This window comes from Pteropus medius, unplaced genomic scaffold, assembly GCF_902729225.1.
Source record: "Pteropus medius unplaced genomic scaffold, Ma_sr-lr_union100, whole genome shotgun sequence".
Classification (NCBI taxonomy): Eukaryota; Metazoa; Chordata; class Mammalia; order Chiroptera; family Pteropodidae; genus Pteropus; species Pteropus medius.
Genome location: NW_024344240.1, coordinates 54,944 through 64,460, shown reverse-complemented (window position 1 = coordinate 64,460; position 9,517 = coordinate 54,944).

Here is a 9,517-nt window from a genome sequence, read left to right as displayed (position 1 = left end):
GACCATTTGATAAACAACACCATGAGGAAGAGAATTTGAAGACATCTCACCTATCAGGCCCTGTACTAGGAGCTGGAGAGAAATGGAGAAACAAGATGTGGTATTAAACCTGCTGACCCATGAGAGGATCAGACAAAATGTTTAGGATGCATTGTGAACAGTTTTGCCTGTGAGCAGGATGGTTTCTGGTACATAATATCTTGAAGATTAAAGACTTGGCCGTCTCTCTATGCTCTTCTCTTCCAGTTTCATCTGGACATGATGCCTGGACTATTGCAGGAGTCTCTCAATAGGCATCCCACTCCCAGTCCCTGCTACATACTTGGTGTCTAGAATATAGCTCAGAATTGAGGAAAAGAGGAGAGTTCAGAGGAAAGAGGGATGAAGGGCCAGGGAGAGATGAATGTGGGGCTCCAAGCTCACTATGACCCTCCTTTGCAGCCATCCCAGGTAATGGCCCAGAGCTGTGCCAGAGAGGAATGCCAGGACATCATTATCCCTTCTGAAGGTGGTTACTTCCCTCCGCTTCCCCAACGAGAGAATCACAGCTCTTCCCAATTTCAGTGTCTTCCTCCAGCTCAATGACTGCCTTGAACCTTCAATCAACTCCTTTCCCTGACTTATCATCCCTACCTTTATCTCTCCTACCAGTGTCTTTTCCCATATCCTAAGTGGGCTACAGAGGAGGCCAACTGCCTCAGTTCCATAGCAACAGTTTTCACTTTCATCCACTTTTCTCCCCACCTCAACCAAAGGGAACGGCCAAAAGACAAATAAAGAGGAAGAAAGACAAAGAGACGGAGAAATCAATGAATGGTGGAGGACAGAGTTTGGGAAGCTGAGCATATAGATGCTTAGGCTTGGAGGGTCTGATGTGAATAGAAAGGAGGTGGAGGAACCCAGTGGGAGAGAGAAAGGGACAGGTAAGGGAGCATCAAGCAGAGGATGTCTAGAGGTGAGTCTGCATGGCTCAGGCTCCTGCCAGTGCCCTTCCTTTCCTTACCTGGTACTGGGCTCTACAAGGGATGAGCCAGAACTCTGCTAGTTTCCCATTTAATATTTGATCCTCAGGGAGGACAAATCAGGCAACTTCTTAATAAGTCTGTATTCTGTGGGATTCTCCAGGACCCCAGGAGCCTTCCTCAGCCCTAAACATACATTTTAGCATCCGACCTTGCAATCGAGGGCTGTATACCCACCAGACCCCTCCACCACTCCCCATAGGCCTCTACCTACTCCACCTCACAGTTCAAGGGAACTTATGTGTGAACATCAATTAGAGTAAGTGCACAGACAGAGAAGTACAGGGGCGAGGGCTAGGCAGGCATGCCAGGGAAGAATTTTATGTTCCATAAAGAATGAATAGGTGTTTCCAGGCAGATTGTCAGGGAAGGACTCTATTCTGATCTCAGCCAGAGTGCCCTACTTCACTGTCTCCATCTTGTTGGGTCCTGGCCTGAATTGTGCCCTGTCTTGTGAATCCAAAGTGTGTGAATTTATACAGGGAATGGTATATGCCTTGAGCAGCTGTAAGGTCCTTCACGGAACCTGATTCAAGATAAAGCAGCTGATGAATATTTCACGCGGAAGCAAGCCCTGAACAGTAGAAAGACTTGAGATCAAATCATGATTCTGCCACTTCTGGTGTATTATTGGGCAAGATACTAGCCTCCTTGTGCTTCAGTTTCATCATCAGAAAAATGGAGCAATAACGGTATAGGGTAGTCGTGGGGATTAAATATGGTAAATTAATTTATTAGATTATGCAGATTAAATATGCAGTAAATTTGGTAAAATATACATGTAATTTATGCTCAAACTTACTCCCCAGTGTATGTCAGATGGCTGATCTCTTCTGCTTGTCTTACAAATATATACATATTTTTGTACTTAGACTCAGAGTAATCAAGGACCACAACCACTCAGCCACTTTCTTCTGTTTCTTAGATCGGGCAGAGCACACAGCAGGTCCTTCACAATTATGGTCAGAATCAGTCTCAAGTATAGATGGAAGAGATAGCTCCTTGGATAATATTATGAGAGCTGTCTGAAGTAGATGTCTTTGATTTGAAATCACCATCACTGGGGTCATTAGTAGCACTCAGAGACATCAAATAGAGTCAGCTTGTTTTCAAACACTGTGTAGAACATTAGATTGTGACAGATTCTGAGACATAGCAAGGCTTAGTGGGAGACATCTGCCATGAGCACTGGATGGGGAGATTAGTGGAACATGCTGTAGATACTAGTATGGCGTTTCCATCAATTTTTTCCATCAATTTTTCATCATTCCCTCTCTTATTATATGTTCAATTCAACTCAACAAGCATTTACTGACATTACTCTATCACATTATGTGCAGGTAAAATGACACATTGTCCGTGCCCTCCAGAGGGCTCATGGTCTACTGAGGAGAAAGAGTCAAAACATATCAGTACACTGTGATACAAACTGTACTGGGAGATGTCCAAGGTGCAGAGACAGGAGGGTTGATTAGCTCTGTTTATGGGAAGGGACATGATTATTTCTCAGGAGAACACTTGCACTGAGCTCTGTATAATGACTACAGATTTACCAAAAGGATAAAAGGCAGTGCATTTCTAACAGGAAATTGTAGGTACAAAGTCACAGAGAGTGCTATGGGAACACAAAGAAGCTAGAGACTTCATGGGAAGACTAAGGTAAAACTTCCGGAGGAGAGGATATTGAGACTGGCATCCTGAAGGCCAAATGACTAGACTGGAACCTAGGGATAGTTCAAGGTCAGAGTAAGCCAGTGTTATGAGTTGACTTGTGCCTTGCAGAAAGATATGTTCATTTTAATGATTTGGAACATGTATATATTATAAAATGATTGCCACAATAGGGGTCGTAAAAAAGAAAGTAGATAAATATGAGACTAAGACCATATATGGCCTGCAAAGTCTAAATATTTGCTGTATGGTTCTTTATAGAAAAAAATGAGCCAACTCCCACTCTAGAAAATAAAATCTGCATCATTGCCTTATTACACTCTCACTTAAACAAGTACTTTAACACTCCCCAAACAATGCAGAAATCTTACAATGATTTAAGTCCATTTTCTCTTTCTACTCTTTGCACAATTTAAGTGTCCACGTTAACCTCCCCTCCCCAAATAACTACGGAATCAGAATTTGTATCTTAACAAAATTCTCCAGTAGATTTCTATGCACTTTCACGTTTGAGAAATAATGATTTCTCATATGATTCTGTGGCAATAGACCTGTAGCGCAAGCTTTATTTTTCTTAGAAGCTCAATAGTAAATAAAGCTTTTAGAAAGATCTAGAGGAAACATCTCAGCTTCCTTGACACAGGTGTGGCTGCACGGTTCCAGGTAAGACTCACATCCCACCGTCTTGTCCTGTGTCCTCACTGGCTGGCTGATGTTCAACACCTGCAGCGAGTCACCTGTGCTCATCCTGGAGAAAACCTGAGCAGCACATCATCTTCCTTATTCGTAAGCTCCCATCTCATTTTTGTTGAAGTGAAAGAAAAAAGAAAGCGTTATGTTTATGTTAGAGAGAGAGAGAGTGCAAAAACGGAAAGAAAGCGGTAATTTTTTCTGATCTTAAAGAAAAATAACTTTCTTGTGCTCCATTTCCCTGTCAGTTCCCACTCATTTCTTTGCTCCCCTCTGGAGAAAGTCTCCTAGAAAGAGTGCTCCACACTTCTGTCTCGAACTCCTATCTTGCAATTCTCTCTCAAACACACTGCACTCAGATTTCACCTCCCATCTTGTCTCTAGCTCTGCCTGTTGGTTTAGTGGAAATGGCCAGGAGACAATCTCAGCTTCTAATTTTCCAGAACCTAAGCTCTCTTTCCTAGTGAAATAAATAATTCTTCCTTTGAGCACTAGAGCCTCCAAACCCACCAAACCCAAAGTTGCAGGAATACAAAGCAAAAGTTTCTCTAGTGAGAAGGAGCACTCCCATTGTACTGCGCATTCTTTATAGCAAGATGGTACCACGTAGTAAGTGCAGGCGTTAGGTCATAAACTGCATTCTATAGGATGAAACTACAAACTCACAAGATTTTTCTTCCAGATGGCACGAAAACTGAGATTTCAGTAGTTAACTCCTCTATCCTATCAAACCCACATGTTTTGAGTTGTTCAGACACAATGAGGTGTCATTGATTTCTATGAGTGAAATGACTGTCTTTTTTTTTTTTTAGATAAAGTGGATCTCACAGTTGGAGATGATGCTGCATGGGATACTATGGCAATAGATAAGACACTCTTTAAGACCACTAATTTGTTGGTGAGTCTAGCTAAAGATTTGTCAGTTATGCTGTGCTCCCCATTCCCGTGACCATCCATCAGCTCTAAATTTGTACTTCTTAACCCTTAACCCCATTCTCCCCTAAGCCCCCTTCCTCTCTGTCTTTCACCAAATTATCCACTATATATGTGAGTTTATTTTTGATTAGCTTATTTTTTATTCCTTAGATTTCGCATATAAGTGAAATCATATAGTATTTATCTTGCTCTGACTTAAATACCTTCTAGGTCCATCAAGGCAATATCTTTTTCCATCTTCTTTTAGTCTGTGTGTGTCTTTTAATCTGAAGTGAGTCTCTTGTAGGCAGCATGTAGGAGTCTTGTTTTCTTATCCATTCATCCACTCTATCTTTTAGTTGGAGCACTTAATTCTTTTCCATTTGAGGTAATTATCGATAGGAATGTAGTTGTTACCATTCCTTATTCCTGTTTTTGATACAAGTATTTTCTTCTTAAAGAAGTCTCTCCAACATTTCCTGTAATACTAGCTTAGTGGTGATAAATTCCTTTAGCTTACTTCTGTCAGGGAAGTTCTTTATCTGTGCATCAACTCTAAATGATAGTTTTGCTAGATAAAGTAGTCTTTGTGTAGACCCTGAGTCTTCATCACATCGAATATTTTGTGCCAAACTCTTCTGTCCTGCATAATTTTTATTTTATTTATTTATCCATTTATTTATTTGTTTGGTTTTTTGTTTATTTTTTAATTGGAGAAATTATTTAAATTATTTTTCCCTGTCTACTTCCCCCATACGCCCCTTACTCTCTGACAATTACAAGTCTATTGTCTATGTCCATGAGTCTCTGATTGTTAGTCCTGTTCATTTTTTGCTTTTTGGTTTATATCCCACATATAAGTGATATCATGTCATTTTCAACTTTTTTGTCTAGCTTACTTTGGTTTGCATGATTATCTCAAAGTCCATCCATATTGCATTTGGCAGTATTTCATCTCTTCTTATGGCTGAGTGATATCCCATTTTCATAGTTTCTTTTGCGAAATCAACTGCCAGTCTTATGGGTGCTCTCTTGTAGGTAACTATTTGCTTTTTCCTTGCTGCTCTTAAGATTCTCTCTTTGTGTTTAAACTTTGGCATTTTAATTATGATGTGCCTTGGTGTGGGCCTCTTTGGATTCCTGGTTTTTGGAATTCTCTGAGCTTCCTGGGTTGTATGTCTATTTCCTTCACCAGGTTAGGAAAGTTTTCAATGATTATGTCTTCAAATATCTGTTTGACATCTTATTTTCCTTCAGGCATGGCGATGAGACAGTTATTTTGACCTTTAATAGTGTCCCATAGGCTCCTTAAATTGTTTTTATAGTCTTGGCTTCTTATTTCTTGCCATTTTGATTCAGTGTCCTTGGCTTTCCCATCCTCTATGTAGGTCATTTGATCCTCTTCAGTATTCACTTTGTTTATTCCTTTGTTTATTCCATTTAATATACTTCTCATCTCAGATAATGTGTTCTTCACTTGAGACTGGTCTCCTTTTATAAACTCCATTTCCATTTTTATGTTTTTTACTTCTTTGTTGAAGTTCTCACTGAATTCATGTGCATTTCGCAAAAGTTCATTGAGCTTCTTTATAACCAGTGTTTTGAATTCCGTATCTGTTAGATTACTTGACTCCATTATATCTGGATCTCTGTTCTGTTCTGTCATATGGTTTCCACTTCTTTGTATTCCCATTTTGGCTGCCTTTCTGTGCCTGTTTCTATGTACTAAGCAAGACTCCTAAGTCTTCCAGTCTTATTAGTGTGGATTTGTGAAGTAGGTGTCCAGTGGCACAGTCATGAGAGGGGTTCAGCTATAGGCAAAACTTATCCCCAGCATGTGGCCCTCTAGGCCACCTGTTGAGATTCAGCAAGCAATCCACAGATGCTGTGCTTATAGTTGCCTCAAAAGGCCACATCAGAAACCAAGGCCAGCTGCCTCCAGTGTTAGTCTAGGCGCTGCTCAGCAAGGAACACCTGACTCGCTGAGGATATACCTGTGTGTGGCCTGGGTGGGGCCGCGAGTTGGTGGAGGCAGTTTCAGGAGATCCTCTGGGCAGAGCGACCTCTCTTATCCAGTTTGATGACATCACGGCTATGGGGACTCTGTGTCTACGCACTGGGAGTGGGGAGGGCTCAACAGAGGAACAATGGATACCACCAGCATTTCTGTGCAGGGCGAGTCTCACGCCGGCCCTCATTCCGATAATATCTCCCTGTATGTTCCTGGTGCTCCCTGCGCACAGCCAAATCGGCACTGGTGCTCAGAGCGAGCAGGTCCATCATTGCAAAAGTCCGCTCGCAGGAACGGCCCCTATAAGAGGCGTCTACCGCAGCCGCTGCCGCTTCTGCCACTTCCGCAGCCTCGGTCCCACTCAGCCGCTCAGGACGGGGCAGCCTCACGTCCTCGTACGGTCCTGCCTTCTGCAGTTGCAGGGTGATGTCTTAGAATTCTCCTTAGTTGTATGGCTTGTTCATCTGGATTCCAGGGGATTTTTCCTTGCTGTTTGCTCCTTGTTTTCATCACAACTTTGTTTTTTTGTTTTAAGTTTATTGGGGTAACGTTGGTTAATGCAATTATATAATTTTCAGGTGTACATTATCATTTGACATCTGTATATTCTATTGTATGTTTACCACCCAAAGTCCAGTTTCCTTCGGCTACCATATGTTTGACCCCCTTTACTCCATCTACCTCCCCTTCCTCCCCCACCCCAGTAGTAACCACTTGTCTATAGCCCCCTGGTAACCACTAGGCTATATATAGTCCGTGTCCATGAGTCTCTGTTTGTTTGTCCTGCTCATTTGTTGCTTTTAGGTTTATATCCCACATATAAGTGATATCATGTGGTTTTCAACTGTTTCTGTCTGGCTTATTTCGCTTAGCATGATTATCTTGAGGTCCACCTATGTTGTCGCTAATGGCAGTACTTCATCTCTTTTATGGCTGAGTAATATTCCATTGTATATATGTACCACAGCTTCTTTATTCAATCATCTATTGTAGGACATTTTGGTTGTTTCCATGTCCTGGCCATTGTGAATAATGCTGCTATGAACATCAGTGTGCAAATATCTTTTGAGATATGAATTTTCAAGTCTTTGGGGATGAATGCCCAGTAGAGGGATTGCTGGATCATATGGTAAATCAATTGTTAGTTTTTTGAGGAACCTCCATACTTTTTCCATAGTGGCTATACCAATTTGCAGTCCCACCAGCAGTGTATGAGGATTCCTTTTTCTCCACATCCTCTTCAACATTTATTAGTACTTGTCCTCTTGATTATAGCTTTTCTAACAGGTATCTCATTACAGTTTTGATTTGCATTTCCCTCATAACTAGCGATCCTGAGTATCTTTTCATATATTTGTTGGCCATTTGTATGTGCTCTAGGGAGCAGTGTCTTTTCAGGTCCTCTTCCCATTTTTTGATTGGATCATTCGTTTTTGTTTTTGTTATTGAGTTGAATAATTTCTTTGTATATTTTGGATATTAGGCCCTTATCGGAGATGTTGCTTGCAAATATATTTTCCCAGTCAGATGGTTCTTTCTTTACCTTGTTGATGATTTCTTTTGCTGTGCAGAAGCTTTTTAGTTTGATACAATCCCATTTATTTATTTTTGCTCTTACTTTCCTTGCCTTTGAGGTCAAATTCATAAAATCCTCTTTAAGCTCAAGGTCCTTGAGTTTAGTTCCTACGTTTTCTTCTATGCATTTTATTGTTTCAGGTCTTATATTCAGGTCCTTAATCCATTTTGAGTTAATTTTGGTGTGTAGTGATAGACAACAGTCTCGTTGCATTCTTTTGCAGGTGGCTTTTCAGTTTTCCCAGCACCATTTATTAAAGAGGCTTTCCTTTCTCCACTGTATGTTTGTGGCTTTTTGTTGAAAATTATTTGCCCATATAAATATGGGTTTACCTCGTGACTCTCGATTCTGTTCCACTGGTCCGTGTATCTATTTTGCTGCTAATACCATGCCATTTGACTGTTGTTTTGTAGCATAATTTGAAGTGGGGCAGAGTGATGCCTCCAGCCTCATTCTTCTTTTTCAGGATGGCTTTGGCAATTCGGGTTTTTTTTGTGCTCGCCTACAAATATGATGATTTTTTGTTCTATTTTTTTAAAAAATGCCAATGGGATTTTGATGGGGCTTGCATTAAATCTGTGTAATGCTTTAGGTAATAAGGTCATTTTAACTATGTTGATTCTTCCAATCCAAGAATGAGGAATATCTTTCCATTTCTTTGTATCTTCTTTGATTTCTTTTAATAGGATCTTATAGTTTTCATTTTATAGGTCCTTCACATGTTTCATTAGATTTATTCCTAGATATTTTATTCTTTTTGTAGCAATTGCAAAAGAAATGATTTTTTCCACTTCTTTTTCTGACACTTCATTATTAGTGTATAGGAAAGCTATGGATTTTTGAACATTGATTTTGTATCCAGAGACTTTACTGTATTTGCTATTGTTTCTGGTAGTGTTCTTGTGGAGTCTTTAAGGTTTTCCACATAGAGAACCATGTCATCTGCAAATAGTGACAGTTTGACTTCTTCGTTTTTTATTCGGATACCTTGTGTATCTTTCTCTTGCCTGATTGCACTCGCTAGATCTTCCATAGTTATGTTGAATAACAGTGGTGATAGTGGACAGCCTTACCTTGTTCCTGATCTTTGAGGGAAGGTTTTTAGTTTTTTCACCATTAAGTTTAATGTTGGCTGAGGGTTTGTCATAGATGACCTTTATCATGTTAAGGTACTTTCCTTCTATACCGATTTTGTTAAGTGTTTTGATCATAAATGGATGCCATATTTTGTCAAAGGCTTTTTCTGCATCTATTGATATGATCATATGATTCTTATTTTTTAATTTGTTTATGTGTCATATCACACTAATCGATTTGCTTATGTTGAACCATCCCTGTGTCTCTGGGATGAAGCTCACTTGGTCATGGTGTATAATCTTTTCGATCTGTTGCCGTATTCGGTTCTCTAGTATCTTATTTAGGATTTTTGCATCTGTGTTCATGAGAGATATTGGTCTGTAGTTTTCTTTCTTGTGTGTTATCTTTACCAGGTTTTGGTATCAGACTAATATTGGCCTCATAAAATGAGTCGGGAAGTATTGCCTCCTCTTCTGGAAGAATTTGAATATAATAGGTATTACATTTTTTTGAATGTTTGATAGAATTCACGGGTGAAGCCATTTAGTCCTGGAC